Source organism: Plecotus auritus (assembly GCF_963455305.1).
Source record: "Plecotus auritus genome assembly, chromosome: 5".
Lineage (NCBI taxonomy): Eukaryota > Metazoa > Chordata > Mammalia > Chiroptera > Vespertilionidae > Plecotus > Plecotus auritus.
In genome coordinates this window covers 146,004,031-146,025,838 of record NC_137776.1, presented here as the reverse complement: position 1 = coordinate 146,025,838, position 21,808 = coordinate 146,004,031, and positions in this window count along the sequence as shown.

The following is a 21,808-nucleotide window of genomic DNA, read 5'->3' as shown; positions in this document are numbered from 1 at the left end:
TTCCTTAAGCATTAACCCCTAAAGAAAACATTTAGGCTTCAGTTGTGTTTCAACTCCAGGCCCAGAAATGTGGTAAAACCAGATAAGCAATGCTGTGGCTGACATCAGGACCAGCTGCTTTGAGTAATCACCCTGGTGCTGACCAATCAGTCAAGATCACAACCCAGAAAGGACATTCATGGAAAGCTGATGAATATTCTATTGGGATCCTCCCCTAAATATCCTCAGGAGGGAGGATCCAATGCAGCTCTCTAAGCATGCCTGAGCCTTTCCTCACTCCCTGCACCAGGCACATTTCCCTTGTGGCTATCTTACTTAGTCCTAAATTCCAAGGGCCCTTCTTTTGCCTCTATAACTTGTTTCCTGAGCCCATTTCTCCTGTGCTCACTTCTTCTACCTTTGTGACTTTCTAAATAAACTTTCTCCTATAGTTTGAGTCTTGGTTCTGAATTCTTTCTTAGCCAGAACTCAAATATGGAGGTTGCTGAACCAAGGTCTAGTCTGACTCCACCAGTCTAGCATCTGGTGCCTTTTCACTGCCAACAGTTTCATTTCTCATTATATTTATTCATTCATCAAATATTTACTAGGCACCTACTGTGTGTAAGGCATCTTTATAGGTGGTGGTAATACAACACTCAACAAGACAAATGCCTGTCTTTGCGGGGACAAATCAGTAAATAAAACAAATCAGACAGTGAGAAGTGCTCTAAGAAAAATTGAGCATGGAAAGAAGATAGAGAGGGATGGCGTTGGTAGAGTGGGGGTGAAGGGGATTCCTTTTGGGATGTGGGTGAAGGAAGGTTTCTCTTAAGAGGGTAACATTTTGCCTGGCTGGTATACCTCAATGGATTGAGCATCGTCCCATGGACCAAGAAGTCCCACGTTCAATTCCTGGCCAGGGCACATGCCCGGAGTTTCAGGCTCCATCCCCAATAGGGGGCGTGCAGGAGGCCATTGATGTTCCTATCTCTTTCTCCCTCTCCCTTCCTCTTTATCTAGAAATCAATAAAAACATCTATATCTATATCTAGACATAGACATAGATATATAGATATATTTTTAATATATTTTATTGATATTTTACAGAGAGGAAGGGAGAGGGATAGAGAGTTAGAAACATCGATGAGAGAGAAACATTGATCAGCTGCCTCCTGCACACCCCCTATTGGGGATGTGCCCGCAACCAAGGTCCATGCCCTTGATTGGAATTGAACCTGGGACCCTTCAGTCCCCAGGCTGACGCTCTATCCACTGAGCAAAACCGGTTAGGGCAATATAGATATATTTTTAAGGGTAGCATTTGAGTAAGAGCCTGAGTGAAATGAGCTGATTATGTGAAGATGGGGAATAGGACTCTGGGGAGAGATTTCCATGCAAGAGGATACAAAACTGAAAAAAATCCAGAGGTGTTACAAGCTTGGTGTGTTGCTAATAGCAAGCAGGCCAATGCAGCTAGAGCAGGGTAAGCAAATGGCAGAGGGAAAAGAGCTGAAATTGAAGAGGTAGCCAGGGCCAGGTGAAGTAGTAGAGCCTCATGGGACAGGCCAGGTTTGAATTTTATACAGAATGTGATGTTAAGTTAATGGCGGGGAAGGGACTTACTTATTTATTTTCTGCTTCTTGGTTCCTAGTAGGCCACTTCCCTTGAAGCTTTTTAAGATAGTGATCTGTGATACTGAAAAACAACAGCCCTAACTGAAGCTTTGCCACTGCCTGCTTTTTCTTCTTTCTTTCTTTCTTTCTTTCTTTCTTTCTTTCTTTCTTTCTTTCTTTCTTTCTTTCTTTCTTTCATCATTCAGTTAGAAATAGCTTCTAATATCATTTGAGATTTCTTTTTTGAACCATGTATTTTTTAGGAATGTGCTGCTTAATGAAAAAATAGGGAGATTTTCTACCTATGTATTTGTCATCATTTTCTAATTTAAAAGTGATCAGTGTGTGCTTAAAGTATATATCCTATATATATTAATTCTTTTAAAAATTGTTTTAGAATCAAGAATGTGGTCTAGTTTGATGAATGTTCTATATGCACTCAAAAAGAATGTGTTTTCTGCAGTTGTTATGTATAGGGTTGTATAAATGGCTGAAAAACCAAGTTAGTTTGACAGTTTTTCTGATTTTCTAAATTCTTATTGAGATTTATTTAGTTATATCAATTTACTGACAAACGGCTGTTAAATTTCCAGCTATGATTGTGGACTTATTTCTCTCTTAGTTCTGCCAATTTTACTTCATGCATTTGAAGCTCTGTCATCAGGAGCATATAATTCAGGGTTTTTATATCCTTTTGATGAAATGACTATCATTCAGAAATAACCAACATTATCTCTGAAATATTCCTTGTGTTGAAGTCTACTTTGCCCAATATTAATATAGCCACATCTGCCTGCATGGCATATGTTTTTAATCCTTTCAACCTTTTATTTTTTGCTTCACCATATTTTTTTCACCCATTTCCCTACCTCACCCCCTCCTCTTTGGCAACCACCAGTTTGTTCTCTGTATCTATGGGTGTTTATGTCTTGTTTTATTTATTTTGTATTTTTAGATTCCACATATAAGTGAAATCCTAAGGTACTTGTCTTTCTCTGTCTGACTTATTTCACTTAGCATAATAGCCTCTAGTTCCATTCATGTTGTTGCAAATGGCAAGATTTCATTTCTTTTTATTGCTGAATAATATTCCAGGGTGTGTGTGTGTGTGTGTGTATACCACATCTATTTTATTCATCTACTGATGGAAATCTAGTTTGCTTTCATATATTGGCTATCTATCTATATAAAAGCCCAGTGACCTGAATGGCAGAATGGGCAGAACAACCAGAATGACTGGTGGCTATGATGCACACTGCAGCAGCCAACCAGCCTGATCCGGGCCCGATTGGGCCCCCTCCCCAGCCTGGCCCCCAATCGTCCCCCCTACCCCTATCGGGGGTGGAGCCAGCCGGCCAACCGCACAAGGCCCCTCCTCCCACTGGCCTGGACCCATGGGCTCCCATCAGGGCGGACCAGCCAGATCCCACCCGTGCACAAATTTGTGCACTGGGCCTCTAGTTATAAATAATGCTGTGGTTTGGTGGGTTTTAAACAAAGGAGTCATAGGGATATGATTTCCATTATAAAGGTTCATTCTGCCTGCCATGTAGAGACTTGACAGCAGAGGGACAGAGTGGAGGCTGGGATGCCACTACTTGAAAAAAAAAATCATGCTTACGTTACACACAGAAACGAGAGGTGGTGGGAGCACACCAGTGTGATTTACAATGAATTTATTTTTTTTTAATTTCTTTATTGATTAAGGTATCACATATTTGTCCTCATCTCCCCATTCCCATCCCAAACCCTTCCCCACGCATGTCCCCACCCCCCTGTTGTTCGTGACCACTGGTTAGGCTTATATGCATGCATACAAGTCCTTTGGTTGATCTCTTCCCCTTATCCCCACCCTCCCCTACCTTTCCTCTGAGGTTTGACAGTCTGATCGATGCTTCCCTGTCTCCGGGTCTGTTTTTGTTCATCAGTTTATGTTCATTATTTCCCCTAGATGAGTGAGATCATGTGATACTAGAAATACACTTATAAGAACCGAAAATGAGACAAGCAATAATGGTTATGCTGAGAGGCAAATGAATCAGTCTGTAGTGAGTTTCTTTCTAGGCCAACAGTTCTTTTGAGTCCCAATTTCAATGTCAAACAGTTCCTTATGTGTACATGTCAGCAATGATATTTCAGTTCTGGATGGTGGACAAATGGTGGTAATGCAGGTCCGACCCTGTCTGGTTCGATGCACAGCTGCTGACTGCTAGTATGGCAAGGCGTCATCAGCGTCTTCCATCTCTGGACTGTTTCTCTTCTGTCTTCATGGCTGGAGCAGTCCTGTCAATTCCTCTCTGTTGCAGGAATCCACATGGTTTTGGAGTTGTTTTCTGAAAATATACAAACATATTCTCGACTGAAAGTTAATAAAGGAATCCTTTCTATAAATTTGACTTGGGATCCTTTTTCATTTTTTGCCCAAACGATTTTCCTTTGGCTTGTTTTGACACCATGTGTATTTTTCATGGGTGTCTTGCTGTTAGCATTTCAAATGAAAGTTAATTTTCTAAAGTAAAAATTTTCTAGATGTAATTTACTTACAGGATATTTTTCCTTACATGCTATTCTTCTACTATCCCCCCTTTTTTGACTTAAATATTAGGAGGCTTTTGGAAATTTTATAATGTAATCTTGATAGCTTTTAAATTTTAATTTTTTGCACTAAAATATGACTGCTTTAGGTTCATTACATGTTACGCAATTTTAGCATGAGATGAACTACCGATAAAAATTTTAGTTAATACTTTAGGAACAGCTTTTTGAACAGTACCATTAATTTTTCTAGAATATTCGCTTATTTCAATTAGCCAATTTAAATTAGTCTGAGAACTTAACTACTATTCTACTATCAAATTTAATACTCTAACAGCAATCTTATTTTACCCTGTAAATATTAGTGGAAAGGATTATTTGCCTTCTTGAGTAGGCCCTGAGCATTCCTGGTGCTAGGCTGGATTTAGATATCGAAAACCCACTTCCCCACACCATGGGTACAAGACAACTCAAACAAGTCTTGTTGCAGTGAGAGGGCAGCTGCTGTCGGCCAAGTCTCTGTCTGTTGCCTGGGTCCCGATTTGAGTTGGGCATGGGAAGCGAAGCAGCCATGGGGGCAGGAGACCTCCCTCAGACAGGGTGAGGGTTCAGGCTCCTGCAAAGTTGCGGGGGGTGAGGGTCTGTGCCCCACCTCTGTTGACCCCCTAGTTCTCTCCTGATGGCCCCTCTGTGACTGTGCCTGTCTTAGGTTGTTCCTTCCCTGAGGAATCTTACCCGTCTCTTGCTAACCAGCCATCCTCCAGGGCCAAGCAGGGTGATGTGAGGTTCAGTTCTGTCTCCTTGGTAGCCTATGCCCCCATGGCCTCCACACCCAGCACCTGCCTTGGGATCCCCTGGCCTGCTGGTGGGGCCCCAGCACTGATCACATATCTTGGGGAACCCAGGTTTCTTCTCCAGGGAGGGCCCAGCTCACCCCATTGGGTGAGAGACAGATCCATGGTACCAGCCACCACGAGGTTTCAACCTCGGTTTCATCAGAAAGCTCAGGCAACAGCTGTGGGCAATTGGATTGTGAGAAGAGGGTCCCTCTTGGCCAAAAGGGCAAGGGGGCCAATATAGAATGCTCAGGTGCCTTCCCAGGGGGCCCTCTACACAGTGGAAGGGTTTAAATCCTTTCATGATCTTTTTAAATTGCTGCCAGACATTCAGAGAATTAGTTTGTAAGTTTGTTTGGGATAATTGTACATTATGCTGTTGTAATTCTAAAATATCAAGAGATGTGTTACCTTTGTCTCCAAGCACCATAAAGATGATTTTTTATTGATTAACAAGGGTGAGAGGTACTATTAGAGGTAATGGGGGTAACACAAATCTGGGAAAAATTATAATGACATTGTAGAATAATATCATGTAAGGATATTCTTTGCTCTAGGCCATGGCAATTCCATTTCAAACTGGCTGTCAATTTCTTTTTGTATAGACAAGGTCTTAGTTACATTTTGTGCACCTCTCCCAGGAGCAAGTAGTGATAGTCCCTTCCTTTGGTGTCCACACAAGCCAGAAACCTCTCTTTAATTTTACACACAAAGGAGCAGTGGTTTGATTTTGTGTCATACAAAAGGGAAGCTGAGTGGCGACCCCTGTGTAATTATACTTCCTTGCCCCACCCATGGTCTTCCTGGATGACCAAGGTGTTTGGAATTATTGGTGACTACATTAGGTGGGGGATCAGCCCATGTAAGGGCTCTTACCCATGAAGGGTCAGGAACATAAGTCCAAAATACTTCCCCATTTGCCCCAGGTAATATTACCATACAGCTGATGACTACTAGCAAGGCAAGAAAGACGTTCTCAGGCGTTCTTGGGGTTCTGGTTACCTCACAGTTTCTTTTTTATTTATTTATTTTATTATTTTTATTATTATTTTTTTTACATATGTGTCCTTATTCCCCCATTACCCCCCACACCCCCCACTCATGCCCCACCCCCCTGTTGTCTGTGTCCATTGATTAGGCTCATATGCATGCACATAAGTCCCTTGGTTGATCTCTCCCCCTTACTCCCACTGACCCCTCCTTCCCTGAAGTTTGAGGTTCTGATCGACGTTTCTCAGTCTCTGGATCTGTTCTTGTTCATCAGTCTATGCCGGTCATTATATTCCACAAATGAGTGAGATCACGTGATATTTATCTTTCTCTGCCTGACTTATTTCACTTAGCGTAATGCTCTCCATCTCCATCCATGTTGTTGCAAATGGTAGGAACTCCTTCTTTTTTACCGCAGCGTAGTATTCCATTGTGTAGATGTACCACAGTTTTTTAATCCACTCATCTGCTGATGGGCATTTAGGCTGTTTCCAAATCTTAGGTATGGTGAATTATACTGCTATGAACATAGGGGTGCATATATCCTTTCTGATTAGTGTTTCTAGGTTCTTGGGATATATTCCTAGAAGTGGGATCACTGGGTCAAATGGGAGTTCCATTTTTAGTTTTTTGAGGAAACTCCATACTGTTCTCCACAGTGACTGCACCAGTCTGCATTCCCACCAGCAGTGCAAAAGAGTTCCTTTTTCTCCGCATCCTCGCCAACTCTTGTCGTTTGTTGATTTGTTGATGATAGCCATCCTGACAGGTGTGAGATGGTACCACATTGTCGTTCTGATTTGCATCTCTCGGATGATTAGTGACTTTGTGCATGTTTTCATGTGTCTCTTGGCCTTCCTTCTGTCTTCTTTCAAAAAGTGTCTATTTAGATCAGTTGCTCATTTTTTGATTGGGTTGTTTATCTTCTTTTTGTTAAGTTGTATGAGTTCCCTGTAAATGTTGGAGATTAAATCCTTATCGGTGATAACATTGGCAAATATGTTCTCCCATGCAGTGGGCTTTCTTGTTGTTTTATTGATGGTTTCCTTTGCTGTGCAAAAGCTTTTTATTTTGATGTAGTCCCATTTGTTTATTATCTTTTTAGTTTCCATTGCCCTAGGAGCAGTAACAGTGAAAAAGTTCCTTCGGCATATGTCTGAGATTTTGCTGCCTGTGGATTCCTCTAGTATTTTTATGGTTTCCCATCTTATGTTTAAGTCCTTGATCCATTTTGAGTTTATTTTTGTGTATGGTATAAGTTGGAGGTCTAGTTTCATTTTTTTGCATGCATCTGTCCAATTTTCCCAACACCATTTGTTGAAGAGACTGTCTGACTCCATTGTATGTTCATGCCTCCTTTGTCAAATATTAATTGGGCATAGTGGTTTGGGTCAATTTCTGGGTTCTCTATTTTATTCCATTGATCTATATGTCTGTTCTTGTGCCAGTACCAGGCTGTTTTAAGAACAGTGGCTTTGTAATACAGCTTGAAATCTCGTATTGAGATCCCACCTACTTTGTTCTTCTTTCTCAGGATTGCTGCAGCTATTGGGGGTCTTTTTTTATTCCAGATGAATTTTTTGAAGGTTCATTCTAGGTCTCTGAAATATGCCATTGGTATTTTAATGGGAAGTGCATTGAATTTATAGATTGCTTTGGGTAGTATGGACATTATGATGATGTTGATTCTACCAATCCATGAACATGGTATGTTCTTCCATCTGTTTATGTCTTCCTCTATCTCTTTTTTCAGTGTCCTGTAGTTTTCCATGTATAGGTCTTTTACCTCCTTGGTTAGGTTTATTCCTAAGTATCTTAATTTTTTTTGGTGCGATGGTAAATGGGATTGCTTTTTTAGTCTCTCTTTCTGTAAGTTAGTTATTGATGTATAGGAATGCCATAGATTTCTTGGCATTAATTTTGTATCCTGCTACAATGCCAAATTCATTTATTAAGTCTAATAATTTTTTGATGGAGTCATTAGGGTTTTCTATGTACAGTATCATGTCATCTGCAAAAAAGGACAGTTTTACGTCTTCTTTTCCTATTTGGATGCCTTTTATTTCTTCTTCTTGTCTGATCACAATGGCTAGTACTTCCAGTACTATGTTGAACAGGAGTGGTGAGAGTGGGCATCCCTGTCTTGTTCCGGTTCTTAGGGGAAATGGTTTTAGTTTTTGCCCATTGAGTATGATGTTGGCTGTAGGTTTGTCATATATGGCTTTTATTATGTTGAGGTATGATCCTTCTGTTCCCACCTTGCTGAGAGTTTTTATCAAGAAAGGGTGTTGGATTTTGTCAAATGCTTTTTCTGCATCAATTGATATGACTATATGATTTTTATCTCTCAATTTGTTTATGTGATGTATCATGTTTATTGATTTGCAAATATTGTACCATCCTTGCATCCCCAGGATAAATCCTACTTGGTCATGGTGTATGATCTTTCTGATGTACTGCTGGATTCGATTTGCTAGAATTTTGTTGAGGATTTTGGCATCTATGTTCATGAGGGATATTGGCCTGTAATTCTCTTTCATTGTGTTATCTTTATCTGGTGTTGGTATTAGGGCGATGCTAGCTTCATAGAAGGAGCATGGAAGTGTTCCTTCCTCTTGAATTTTTTGAAATAGTCTGAGGAGGATAGATTTTAGTTCTTCCTTGAATGTTTGGTAAAACTCCCCTGTGAAGCTGTCTGGCCCCGGGCTTTTGTTTGCTGGAAGCTTTTTGATGACTGCTTCAATTTCTTCCATAGTTTTTAGCCTGCTAAGATGTTTAGAATCTTCCTGAGTGAGTTTTGGAATGTTGTATTTTTCTAGGAATGTGTCCACTTCCTCCAGGTTGTCTAGTTTGTTAGAATAGAGTTGTTCATAGTATTTTTTAACAATCCTTTGTATTTCTGTGGGGTCTGTTGTTATTTCCCCTCTTTCATTTCTGATTTTGTTTATTTGGGTCCTCTGTCTTTGCTTCTTGGTGAGCCTGGCTAGAGGTTCATCAATCTTGTTTATCCTTTTGAAGAACCAGCTCTTGGTTTTGTTGATCTTTCGTATTGTTTTTTTGGTCTCTATATCATTCATTTCTGCTCTGATCTTTATTATTTCCTTCCTTCTGCTTACTGTGGGCTTTTCTTGTTGCTCTCTTTCTAATTCTTTGAGTTGTTGAGTTAGATGATTTATTACCATTTTTTCTTGTTTTTTGAGGTAGGCCTGTAGAGCTATAAACTTCCCTCTCAAGACTGCTTTCATTGTGTCCCATAGGATTTGCAATGTTGTGTTTTTATTGTCATTAGTCTCCAGGATGTTTTTAATTCTTCTTTGATCTCATTGATAACCCAATCATTGTTTAGTAGCATGCTATTCAGCTTCCAAGTGTTTGAATTTTTTGGAATGTGTTTATTGTAGTTTACTTCTAATATTATGCCATTGTGGTCTGAGAAAATGCTTGATATAATTTCAATCTTTTTGAATTTGGGGAGACTTTGCTTGGACCCAATATGTGGTCTATTTTTTAAAATGTCCCATGTGCACTTGAGAAGAACGTATATTCCCTGGCTTTGGGGTGAAATGCTCTGAAGATATCAGTTAGGTCCATCTGATCTAGTGTGTCATTTAGAATTGCTGTTTCTTTGCTGATTTTTTGTCTAGAGGATTTATCCAGTGATGTCAGTGGTGTATTAAAGTCCCCTACTATGATTGTATTGTTGTCAATCTCTCCCTTGATACCTTCCAGGAAATTTTTTATGTATTTGGGTGCTCCTGCATTGGGTGCATATATGTTTACCAGAGTTATATCTTCTTGTTTAATTGCTCCCTTTAGTATTATGTAGTGGCCTTCCTTATCTCTTATTATGGCCTTTACTTTGAGGTCTATTTCATCAGATATAAGTATCGCAACCCCAGCTTTTTTCTCATTTCCATTTGCCTGAAAAATGTTTTTCCATCCCTTCACTCTCATCTGTGTGCATCCTTTGCTCTGAGGTGGGTCTCTTGTAGACAGCAAATATATGGGTCATGTTTTCTTATCTATTCAGCTACCCTATGTCTTTTGATTGGTGCATTTAATCCATTTACGTTTAATGTTATTATTGACAAGTACATGTTTATTGTCATATTTTTCCTTAATGTTTGTGTTTCTTCTTGCTTTTCTCTTTCTTCTTTTTACAGCAGTCCCTTTAGCATTTCTTGCATTGCTGGCTTGGTAGTGATAAACTCTCTTAGCCCTTTTTTGTCTGTGAAGCTCCTGATTCCACCTTCAATTTTGAATGATAGCCTTGCTGGGTATAGTATTCTTGGATTCAGTCCCTTGCTTTGCATCACTTTGTATATTTCATTCCATTCCCTTCTGGCCTGGTGTGTTTTTGTTGAGAAATCAGTTGATATTCTGATAGGAGATCCCTTGTAGGTAACTTTCTGTCTCTCTCTGGCAGCCTTTAAGATTCTTACTTTGTCATTGGTGTTTGCCAGTCTAATTATGATGTGTCTTGGTGTCGGTCTTTTGGGGTTCAACTTGTTTGGGACTCTATGTACTTCCTGGACTTGCATAATTTTTTTCTTGCCAATATCAGGGAAGTTTTCTGTCATTATTTCTTCAAACAGGTTTTCTATTCCTTGCTTCTCTTCCTCTCCTTCTGGTATCCCTATTAAGCGAATGTTGTTTCATTTTGTGTTGTCCCAACGCTCCCTTAGGCTCTCCTCTTTTTAACTCTTCTTTCCAGTTGTTGCTGTGTTTGTGTGTTTTTTCCTACCTTGTCTTCTAATTCTCTGATGCGGTCCTCAGCCTCTTCTAGTCTACCGTTTAGGCCTTCCATTGTGTTCTTTATTGCAGCTGTGTCGTTCTTCATCTCCTCTTGGTTTCTTTTCATGTTGGTGACATTCTCATTCAGCTCCTTATAGTTCTCATTGAGTTGTGTGTATTTGTCATTGAGTTGTGTGTATTTGTTATCCATCCATTTAAACATCCTTATAACCATTACTCTGAATTATATCTCTGATAAGCTGCTAGCCTCGAATTCATTTAACTCCCTTTCTGGTGGTTCCTCTTTTTCTTTCCTTTGGGGATTGCTTTTTTGTCTTCCCATGTTTTCCTGTAATGTTTTAATTGTAGATCCAATTCCTTTGCTACCCAGGTTCTTTGGGGGATGGTGCTACTGGCGTAATCTCTCAGTTCTCCTGGGCTTGTTAATCTAGTGTAGCTCCCTACTTGAGCTATTTGGGTTCTCTTGATGTAGGCCTGCGAGCTTGAGAGGCACAACTGCGGTGTCTAGAAGTCAGCTGCCATGGAAGGGAGTGTCCCAATTTTTGCTGTCTTGCACCCTTAATTGAAATAACGCGTGCCCAGCAGGGACTCACAGTGGCACCCAGGAACCGTCTGTTGGGGTGATGGGGCTCAGGGGGCCTGCTCTCTGGAAAGGTGTGACTGTGGTGTCCAGAGTTCTGCAGTTGTGGGGTGGGCAGACCCAGCTTTTGCTGTTGCACCTGTGGTGGATAGGCATTTACTCCCAGTGGTGGCTCACAGGAGTACCCGCGGTACGTTTGCCAGCGAGGCACACTGAAGGACTCTGAAGGGCCCTGGCAGTGTAGCCGCGCAATTGAGGCACCTGTGGGCTGGTATCCAGGATGAGTGAATTCAAAACTTCTACTGCTGGGGGGGAGTGCGCCCCGCTTGATCAAGATCGCATCCAGGGGGAGCTCACAGTGGCTCCCACTAGCGCCCTGTGGGTAGGTGGGCTCAGGGTGCCTGCCTGTTGGAACTTTGCATCTGTGGAGGTGCGCTTGCTGGGTGCAGAGTTCTGATGCACTCTGAGGGGGCCTGGCACCGCGGTTGAGCCGCTGGGGTGAATGTGGGCAGTTATCCAGGAAGAGGGAATTCAGAATTTCTGCTGCGGGGCCACGCGCCCTTGTCTATGCAGAATCACACCCTTGGGGGCTCTCAGTGGCTCCCAAGAGCTGCCTAAGGAGTGGAGTGCCCTGGCTGCCTGCAGGGCTGGATACTCGCGAATCCGGAGTTCTGCCGCTGGGCAGGGGGAGGTTGCACTTACTGCTGCCGAGCGGTGCTCCTTTGGAGGTGGAGGTCCCAGGGTCCGCGGGTCTGCAGCTGGGGTAGCAGGATTTGGGCTGGAGTGGCTGCTGGGTCACGGGGCAGTTCCAAGGCCTGTCTGGTTGGTGGTGTTGATGAGTTCCTAAAAAAGGCCGTTCTCCCCTTCAAGATGGCGTGGGCTCCGTGCTGGAGTCCTGCCATCTGGGGAGTGCCCGCAGCGGTGATATTCTCTCCTTGTCAAGGAGTGCCTGTCTGCCAGCCCCTGCTGTTCCTGTGAGATTTAACTTTCCCTCATTCACTCACACACACACCATGCACATCCACACACTCTCCTTTCATACCCTCACTCACTCACTTCTTCTCCCTCACCTCCGTCCTGCCAGCCACCATCTTTTCTTACAATGAATTTAAAAGCACAGCTAATAAGACCTTCTAATGAGTTGGGCATGGGGTATATGAGAGAAAGAAAGAATCAAAGATGCTTCAGAGGGTTTAGAATTGAGTGACTAGGTGAATGATGATGCCATCGACTGAGATGATGGAAGACTTTAGAGGCAAACAGGGGTGAAATCAAGAGTTCTGTTTTGTTCTTGTGAAATTTCACATGCCTATGAGATATTCAAATGAAGACGTCAGTTGGATATGAATATGAGCAAATGAGATAGATTGGGCATAAGATCTACTTTGCGATTCATCAACATATGGATAATATTTAAAACCATGGAATTTGGTGAGATCACCTAGGAAATAACTACAAATAAAGAAAGGGGCTGATTGCTAAATCATAGGGCCAGTTGTGAGCTGGAACTGGCTCTAACTTGCTAGTGAGAGCTGACTACGCATATCTCTTCCCAGCCCCCATTCAGTAACATCATGCGAATGGCTTGAAATCAGCCACAGTGGAAATATTTGCACCATGAAAACTGGCAAACACCACGCACCAGATTTTTTTCCTCCGCAGAACCAGCTGTTAAACATTAACCATCACAATGCTGCCTGGGACCCTCACATTTAGAGGTCAGGAACAGCAGAAAGAAACAGTATAAGAGACTGAAAATGACTGGAACATGAATGAGATAGGAAGACTAACAAAAAAGTGTGGTGTTCATGTCCAAGTTTATCATATTATTTTATGTCATGTCCAAAAGTCAACAGACTAAATGGTCTTTCGCTTTTCTCCCTTCACAAAGGCTTTCAACACATGGAATCGATAGAACATATCACACACAGAACATAAATCTTTTTATCTCTCCAATCTATCCTTCACTTAGTGACTTTAACTCAGTCTTGTAAACCCTGATGTTCTGAGCAGCCATAATATGAAAAAATATTTCCATGAATTCTAATGGGAAAAACTATGATGTGTTCTATCTCTACCCAAGTGATTTCCACAAGTAGAAAAAATAATTCATTGAAAGCACCTTAATAATAGAGGGTAAATTGAAAGTAAGGAGAGACTATATAAAATGTTAAGTGTCAAAAGCTTACTTTAGTCATTGAAGAAGAAAAGTGAGAGTGGGTGATAAGTGCTAGAAAAAAGTAAATAAGAATCATACTTTGGGGTATGTATTCCCTTCTTAAAATAATTTTGCACACTTTTTTCAACTTTGATAGCTCATGGTTATCTTACACTCAAAATGCATTTAAAAATAAGATTATAGCACAGAAAAACACATTTAGAGTTGAAGAAAGGCCAAACACAATATTGCTTTGAAACATGTGATAATAATATCTAGATACTCCTAGACTTAACAAGGGGGTTATGTCCTGATAAACCCGTCTTAAGTTGAAAATGACGTAAGTAGAAAATGGATTTAATACACCTAACCTACTGAACATCATAGCCTAGCCTAGCCTACCTTAAACGTGCTAGAACACCATATCCAAAAACACTGGCTACACAGCACACTGAGATATCGGTGGTTTATCCTGGTCATCATGTGGCTGACTGGGAGCAGCCGCTGCCCAGCATCCTGAGGTTACGGAACTTAAGAGGTTCACCACTTGGGGTGGTCTGTTCAAAAACCACATGTGGTTGTCGCAAGGTAGTTTTATTTACTTTCAGCAAGTAAAGGAGACAGGGGATTCATATCAAAGCTCTGCCCCCTGGAAGGGACCCTTAGCTGTTTGCTTATATACATTGTGTGGTCAATTCCATGTTGATTTCTTTTGCAGTTGGCTACTTTTAGTTGGTTGAGTTCCTATCAGCTCATTCTGTTTACTGCTGCATCTGCAAAATACTGTGTTATATTTTAACATTTAGCAAAAAGTAACGTTTACAACTGCCTAAACCTGAGATCCTTGTGTTATCTAATAATGAGAAAATATCATATTGCATATCGCTGTCACATCATCATAAAGTCAAAATTGTAAAGTCAAGCCTGGCCAATGTAGCTGAGTGGTTGAGCATCAACCTATGAACCAGGAGGTCATGGTTCAATTCCCAGGCAGGGTGCATGCCCAGGTTGTGGGCTTGATCGCCAGTGGGGGGCATGCAGGAGGCAACTGACCAATGATTCTCATCATTGATGTTTCTATCCCTCTCCCTTTCCCTTCCTCTCTCTGAAATCAATAAAAACATTTTAAAAAATGGTCAAGTCAAACCATTGTAAGTTGGGGACTACCTGTACACACATAGCAGGACTGAAGAGTCTTAGAAAGTGCTTCTCATTTGTTCTTCTTGCCTGGCTCATGTAGGCAAAGCAAAATATCTGGGCATGTAATGATGTTATCTGATTAGAAAATTGTTGTGGCAAGTGAATTCGTGAGTGTGTCTTTGCCTAAAACCATAGTATCAAATAGCCATTTTATATATATATATATATATATATATATATATATATATATACATACACACACACACACACACACACACATATATACTAGAGGCCCGGTGCACGAAATTCGTGCATGGGGGGGGTGCCCCTCAGCCCAGCCTGCACCCTCTCCAATCTGGGGCCTCTCGAAGGCTGTCCGACTGACCGTTTAGGCCCGATCCAGGGATCGGGCCTAAACGGGCAATCAGACATCCCTCTCACAATCTAGGACTCCTGGTTCCCAACTGCTCACCTGCCTGCCTTCCTGATTGCCCCTAACCGCTTCTGCCTGCCAGCCTGATCACCCCCTAACCACTCCCCTGCCAGCCTGTTTGCCCCTAAGTGCCCTCCCCTGCAGGCCTGGTCACCCCTAACTGCCCTCCCCTGCAGGCCTGGTCACCCCTAACTGCCCTCCCCTGCAGGCCTGGTCGCCCCCAACTTCCCTCCTTTGCCAGCTTGGTCACCCCCAACTGCCCTCCCTTGCAGGCCTGGTCCCTTCCAACTGCCCTCCCTTGCTGGCCTGATCGCCCACAACTGCCCTCCCTTGCAGGCCTGGTCCCTCCCAACAGCCCTGCCCTGCTGGCCATCTTGTGGTGGACATCTTGTGTCCACATGGGGGCAGGATATTTGACCACATGCGGGCAGCCATCTTGTGTGTTGGAGTGATGGTCAATCTGCATATTACTCTTTTATTAGATAGAATAGAGGCCTGGTGCACGGGTGGGGGCCAGCTGGTTTGCCCTGAAGGGTGTCCCGGATCAGGGTGGGGGTTCCCTTGGGGCGTAGGGTGGCCTGGGCGAGGGGCCTGTAGTGGTTTGCAGGCCGGCCACGCGCCCTGGCGACCCAAGCCGAGGCCCTGGTATCTGGGGTTTATTTATCTTCTACAATTGAAACTTTGTAGCCTGGAGCGGAGCCAAGCTTTCTGCTTGCTCCGTGGCGGCAGCCATTTCTGTTGGGATTTATGTATTTTCTATAATTGAAACTTTGTAGCCTTAAGCGGAGGCCTGGGCTGGCCAGGGTGTGCGGAAAGCTTGGCTTCCTCCATCACCAGGAGCAACCCTAGCCTCCTGCTCTTTCCAGCTCCATGGATGCTGCCATTTCTGTTTGGGTTTATGTACCTTCTATCATTGAAACTTTGTAGCCTTGAGTGGAGGCCTAGGCCGGCAAGGGCAGGTAGAAAGCTTGGCTTCCTCCATTGCCAGGGAAACCCAAGCCTCCCTCCTGCTCTCTGTGGCCGTAGCCATCTTGGTTGGGTTTATTTGCATATTCGCTCCTGATTGGCTGGTGGGCGTGGCTTGTGGGTCTAGCAGAGTGATGGTTAATTTGCATATTACTCTTTTATTAGATAGGATACTAGTGACCCGGTGCACGAAAATCGTGCACATTAAAAGGGGATTAATTAGAGGAAATAATTTAATATTGCTATTTGCCCTTTCTCTATAATAGAAGTGTCAGAAATGAAAGAAAATTAGTAAAATGTATATGAAAACCTTCCTCCTGTCAGAGTCTGGGGCACACCACAGGACCTGAGTCAAGTCCCCGCCCACCCACATTCACCTCAAAATCATGTGAGATCCAGACCCAGCCGCCCACCCCTGCATTGGGTTAGATGCAGACCCGGCCATTCCCACCCTTGTCAAGCCCAGCCAGGTAGGGGACGTAGCCTCACATCCCCTGGCCCGGCACCAGCATGGGGGGCATGGCCTGAGGTCCCCTGTCGAGCCCTTCCAGGTGGGGGACATGGCCTGAGATCCCCTGTCAAGCCCTGCTGGGTGGGGAGCATGGCCTGAGGTCCCCCGTCAAGCTCTGCCAGCAGGGGTGTGCAGCCTCAGGTCCCCCAGCCCGGCACCGGGAGGGGGGCACAGCCTCAGGTCCCCCGTCAAGCCCTGCTGGGTGGGGGGGGCGTGGCCTGAGTTCCCCCAACCCAGGACTGGGGGTGCACCTTGAGGTCTCCCGTCAAGCCGCTGGGTGGGGAGCATGGCCTGAGGTCCCCTGTCAAGCCCCATGGGGGTGGGGGAAGGCATAGCCTCAGGTCCCTGCTGATTGCTCGTTAAGGCTCCTTATGGGAACTTGGCCTCAGCTGGGCGTGTAGCCATCTTTATGATGGAGTGATGGTTCATTAGCATATTTCCTCTTTATTAGATAGGGTATATATCCTATCTAATAAAAGAGTAATATGCAAATTGACCATCACTCCAACACACAAGATGGCTGCCCCCATGTGGACACAAGATGGCTGCCACAAGATGGCCAGCAGGGGAGGGCAGTTGGGAGGGACCAGGCCTGCAAGGGAGGGCAGTTGGGTGTGACCAGGCTGGCAGAGGAGGGAAGTTGGGGGCGACTGGGCCTGCAGGGAAGGGCAGTTGGGGGGGACCCAGGCCTGCAAGGGAGAGCAGTTGGAGGGGACCAGGCCTGCAGGGGAGAGCAGTTAGGGGCAAACAGGCTGGCAGGGGGGCAGTTAGGCATCAATCAGGCTGGCAGGGGAGTGGTTAGGGGGTGATCAGGCTGGCAGGCAGAAGCAATTAGGGGCAATCAGGAAGGCAGGCAGGAGAGCAGTTGGGAGCCAGCAGTCCTGGATTGTGAGAGGGATGTCTGACTGCCAGTTAAACGGGCATTCGGACATCCCTTGAGGGGTCCCAGATTGGAGAGGGTGCAGGCTGGGCTGAGGGACACACACCCCCATGCACAAATTTTGTGCACCAGGCCTCTAGTATATATATATATATATATATATATATATATATATATATATATATATGCATGCACACACACACACACACACAGTCATTTTGTTTTAGGGTAAAAACTTGTTATCTCAAAAAAAGGTGAAGTTAACCAAAAGTGCTAAAACTTTTCAACACCATTGTGCTGAAAATCATTAACAGGGCAGTGGTTATGGAAGGCAATTCTGTTTTTTATTTTGCCGTTGAAGAAGAAAGCTCTCTCTTTGCACAAATAGCAGCAGCCTGTCCATTCTGTTGGTAGGTTGGAATGCTGCTCCTTTGAAAAACTTCAGCCTCACAGAACCTCTGTTACCATTATCGTCATCATTATAACTACTTAGTATTTAGAATCTAATACATATCAAGAAAGATAATGATTATGTATCTCCCATTATACAGAGTAGCAGAGTATCAGAGGAAAAATAGTAATCAAGATGGGTGACTAAAGCAGTGTCCTCTAGCAACCAAAATTACAAGGAGAAATGTTTTAAATAATGATTTCTTTAATTGTAAAACTTAAAAAAACAACTTGTTCATGCTTCTTGACATACACACTGCTTCAACAGCAGGAAAATAACAGAACAGAACATATATTTAGTAAGAAGCATCCCCCTTTAAAATAGGAAGCTACCATGACTGAGCATTATTAGTAAAATCCACCTGTGAGCCCTACAAGAACGACAATGGCAGTTTGAGGGCACATTTTATATTGTTTTCTCAAGCAGTTACAGGTTCTGTGCAGGAATACTAGTGGACTTATCCTAAGACACAAAACCAATACGTGGAGTAGAAATTCAAACCCAGCTCTCTCTGGCACCAAAACTTCCCTTCCACCAACCCCTGTGATCAACAATGCAACTAATATTTTCTCTTTCAACTGATAGGGGGAAGGGCAGGGAATAAGAATAGGACACAGTTGTTTAATGATTAGTCCCTGACTAACTATAGGGTAGGTCAGAGCCGAGTTTCCAGGTTGACTGCCTGCTCTCCCCACACTGTCGGCATTATTGGAATAAATGCTCATATGATTCAATCCTGTCTCTGCTTAATTTGGCTCAAGTAGTGACAGGCAGCCTCAAACCCGTTTAGTGTCCAGCATCACAACCACAAGGATTACTATTTTATTATTTCTGCCCACTTGGGGCCTGATCTTCTGTTTGAAAAAATATGATTCACCTCATCTGAATGCTAATGTCTTCTTTTGCATTGTGTGAATTGCCCCTTTCCTCCTACCCCCTATTTCTCAGCAAATTGAGAGAACTGCTGATAAACAGCAGTTGCACAAGAAAAAGGGAACATACATGTTCATGCTATTTCAAAAGTTTGTGTCATCTTGTGGGTTCCCTAGGTTTGCAGCTGAGACTTCATTTTCTTCTATTGATTCTCACCACCACCTTGTTTCCCTGTGCTGCAGAACCCAGTTTACCATTTCCCCACAAGAGAGGACTCAAAGGTGACCAAATTCAGAACTTTCTAGGAGGAAATAGCTGGGAGATGCCCTAGACCAGTGGTCGGCAAACTGCGGCTCGCGAGCCACATGCGGCTCTTTGGCCCCTTGAGTGTGGCTCTTCCACAAAATACCACATGTGGGCGCGCATGTACAGTGCTATTGAAACTTCGTGGCCCATGCGCAGAAGTCGGTTTTCGGCTCTCAAAAGAAATTTCAATCGTTGTGCTGTTGATATTTGGCTCTGTTGACTAATGAGTTTGCCGACCACTGCCCTGGACAAAAATCAAAAGCCAGAGTTAGCAGGTGCAAGCTGCTGCGCATTGGGCTCTACAGCCTCACTCCCAGGACGAGAAGCCAATAGGAGGCTAAGCATGGAAGCCACCATGCCAGGACAGCCATTCCTACCCTGTAAGGATGCTATGGAATATGGTAGAAAGAGAGTAAGAGAAAAGACCACAAATTCTGAAAGACCCACATTTTAATCCTAGCTCTTTCATGCTGATTAATACATTCTTTCATTTATTGATTCAATAAACATTTATTGAGGAACCACTATGTTCCAAGCATTTTTCTAAATTGTGCAGGTATAATAAGGAACAAAACATCTACACCTTCCAGAAGGCTAAGGTTAAGAGTATAGTTGGTATGTGCTGTTGGTTAATTTACTTAACCTCCAAAATACTTGAAGGATAAATGATAACTACCTCACAGGTACAGATTCAAATAAAATAACATATGTAAAATGTTATATGATGCCGTAAACAAGGAATATATTATAGCCATTATCCTATATAATAAAGAGGTAATATGCAAATTGACCCTCATGCCCTCACAAGATGGCTGTCTATGACCAGGCCAGCAGGGTGGTCAGTGAGGGATGACCAAACAACTGAATAAGCAGTCTGTGTGGGGTTACCAGGCCGGCAGGGGGGTTAGCGAGGAATTACCAAATGACTGAACAGCAGGCTGCATGGGGCGACCAGGCCAGCAGGGGGGGGCAGTGAGGGGCTACCAGGCCAGCAGAAGTGGGCAGTGAGGGGTGACCAGGCCGGCAGAGGGGGGCAGTGAGGGGTGGCCAGGCCAGCAGGGAGGGGGCAGTTGGGGGCGACCTGGACAGCAGCAGGGGGCAATTAGGGGCGATCAGGCTGGCATGCTGAGGCAGTGAGGGGCGATCAGGATTGGGCCTATCCCCGGGATTGGGCCTAAACTGGCAGTTGGACATCCCCCAAGGGGTCCCAGATTGGAGAGGGTGCTGGCTGGGCTGAGGGGACCCCCCCTCCCCATGCATGAATTTTGTGTACCGGGCCTCTAGTTACTACATATTTATCTTACCCCTTTCCCCTAGTTCCCAAGTTACTCCTTTCATTGAAGCAAACACCTAAAAATGTCATTAACTTTGACAAGCGATGGTATTCTAGATTTGGTGTTTCTGATCCTGTGACTTTAAAGGAAGGCATGGGCACTTACTGGAACTGGGTAGGAATAAGTCTCTAACGTCTCAGCCCAAGGTACACTGAGGCCATGCTTCAAGCCTCCTACCAGGGTGGAAAAACAACCGTGGAATGGAAAAGCTTAGAGGATGTTTATATTGTTTGGGGAGAAGATAAATTTAACTTGGGTAATGCAAAGTTATTCCACTGTCTCACGGATCATCTGGAAGGGAGGTGCCATATGCTTTTGTAATATTCTCATGCAGCGTTGTAAGACATTGGAAATCATAAGCCCCTTGGATTTACTATGGCATCTAGCACATGCTTAGTTAGCGGTGTGTTCATCAAAGATGGAATTTCCCAGTTTCTACTAACTTGTGTCGTGACCTTATGTTTAAGTAAATTCTTATGTGCACGTTTTGAAAAGTTAGCTAGCATAGAAGTTAATCAGAAAGGAGTAAAAGGGGATTTTTATTCTAAGCTGAAAAATAGATTTTGGAGTTGGTTGTTTCATTTGGGGCTTTTACCGCTGCCCCCACTCTACCACTTTGAACACTCTTTGGTTTAGAGGTGAAACAAACATGCCTTTATATCTACCAATTGAGTAACCTGATCTTCAGCCAAAAAATGTAACTGGCTCCTAATGTGATGCAAAGAATGTACCTGAAAGGTTATTCTACACATATCCAAGTCAGTGGGGGTGGTTATGTGAGTCCCATGAAATTTTCTAGTAAAGAAAACAACCAAGGAAAAAGGAATCTTTTGTTGCAGAAAAACCTCTGGCCAAATTAGAAACAGATTTGATATTGCGTTGGTCTGGGGAATTGTCTAGTCAAATCTAGTCTATCCCTATCCTGGGGGGAGCTGTGTGGTAGATCATGCAGGACATCCTTGTACTAAGGGGATCACACAACCCTACCTGCCGGCCTCTTTGAATTAAGAAATTTACCTCAATGTTTAGTGGTAAACTTTTAAACATGCAACTTGTTTCTAAGGTTTGTGAAATATCTTCATTTTCTGACATTTAGAAGTGATTACCAAATTATGAATTGTAAGTTGACAGAAAACTAGTTCTATAAATTGCTTTGGCCTTTTAAGAACTTAGTGTAACAGGGCAAGTGCCAAGAAATGGTATTCCACAACAAAATTCCTTTCTTATCTTCAAAGGTTTTGATTCTGAGAATTCACCAAACTACGTTCATAGACCTTTGGCCTACAGCTTACATAACCAATTAGCTGGGATTTAATATAATACATTTACAGTTTTAAATAGTGTCAGTATGCTGATATTATACTACTGAGTATAAGTATTCTCTCTGTTTTGTCAGTGTAGTTACCTGTTAATGTCCATCTAAAATATGGAACTTTTTTTTTTAATCTAGCCATTATTGTCAGG